The sequence below is a fragment of the Pteropus vampyrus genome, unplaced genomic scaffold (assembly GCF_000151845.1).
Source record: "Pteropus vampyrus isolate Shadow unplaced genomic scaffold, Pvam_2.0 Scaffold64, whole genome shotgun sequence".
Taxonomy (NCBI): Eukaryota; Metazoa; Chordata; class Mammalia; order Chiroptera; family Pteropodidae; genus Pteropus; species Pteropus vampyrus.
The window spans coordinates 2,826,442-2,828,293 of record NW_011888845.1 but is presented as its reverse complement, the minus strand read 5'-3'; positions in this window follow the sequence as shown (position 1 = coordinate 2,828,293).

The window sequence follows — 1,852 nt, the reverse complement described above, 5'->3', positions numbered from 1 at the left end:
AGTATTCTATAGTGTAACTCTGTTTGGAGATAGGGTCTTTAATAATGTAATTAAATCGAAATAAGATGCATCTTAACTAGAAATGGCCGGTGTGTTTATAAAAGAAAATTTGGACACAGATACACACACAGGGAAGACCGTATAAAGACAGAGGAAAAAGACAATCATCTACAAACCAAGGAGAAAGTCTTCAAAGGAAATAAATTTTAGTAATATTTTGTCTCTGACTTCCAGCCTCCAGAATCATAAGAAAATAAATTAGTTATTTAAGTCACTCAGTCAGTGTTTTGTTGTGTCAGTTTGTTGCGTTGTGTCAGTCCTAGTAAATTAATACAACATATTTTTTGATTAGGCATTATTTTTGATCCATTGACTATCTAAAATACCTTATAATTGTTTACTAAGAATTTATATTTAGAATGGTTTTACATTTACAGCAAAAATTGAGAAAAAGTACACGAATGTCCCGTATACCTTCTCCCTGCTCACAAATACATAGTCTCCCCCATTATCAACATACCTCAGCAGAATAGTACATTTGTTACAATTGATCAGTCTATATTGTTAACACATCATAATCACTCAAAGTCTGTCATTTACATTAAAGTTCACTCTTTGTTTTGTATATTCTATGTTTTTAGCCAAATGTATAATGACATGTATCTATCATTATGGTATCATACAGAGCATTTTCACTACCCTAAAAATCCTCTGTGCTCTACTTATTCATCTCTTCCTTTCATGCCAACACATGAAAACCAATAATTCTTTCATTGTTCTATAGTTTTTCCATTTCTAGAATGTCATTTAGTTGGAATCATATAGTATGTAGCTTTCTTAGATTGGCTTCTTTTACTTAGTAATATGCATGTACGTTTCCTCCATGTCTTTTCCTGGTTTGATAGCTCATTTCTTTTTTTTAGCACTGAATACAATATTCCATTGCCCGATGTACCTTGGTTTGTTTATTTACCTACTAAAAAAATCTTGGTTGTTTGCAAGTTTTGGCAATTATGAATAAAGATATTATAAGTGTCCATGTATAGGCATGTGTGTGGACAGACATTTTCAGCTCCTTTGAGTAAATACCAAGGGGTATGATTGCTGGATCATATGGCAAGAGTATGTTTAGTTCTGTAAAAAACCACCAAACTATCTTCCAAAGTAGCTGGACCGTTTTGCATTTCCACTAGCGAACAATGAGTTCTTGCTTCTTCACCTCCTCACCAGCATTTGCTGTTATCAGTGTTCTGGATTTTGTGCATTCTAATAGGTGTGTAGTATCTCATTGTTATTTTAATTTGAATTACTCTGATGATATATAATGTGGAGTATCTTTTCATATGCTTATTTGTCATCTGTATTTCTTCTTTGGTGAGGTGTCCATTAAGATTTTGGCCCATTTTTTAATCAGGTTGTTCATTTTCCTTCTTTTATTTTTTAACTTTTAAAAAATTAAGTTTATTGTGGTAACATTGGCTAATACAATTATATAATTTTCAGGTGTACATTATAATTTGACATCTGTATATTCTATTGTGTATTTATCACCAAAGTCCAGTTTCCTTCAGCTACCATATGTTTGATACCCTTAACCCACTTCTTCCCCTACCCGCCTCCCTACATTTGACCTCCTTTACTGTGTCTATCTCCCCGCTCCACCTCCACCCGCTACCCTCTGGTAACCACTAGTATTCTTTGTGTATTTTGGATAATAGTTCTTTATCAGACATGTCTTTTGCTAATATTTTCTCCCAGTCTGTACTTGATCTTCTCATTTTTGAAATTGTCTTTCACAGAGCAGATTTAATTTTGTTTTTTAATTTTAAAGAAGTCCAGCTTATAAGTTATA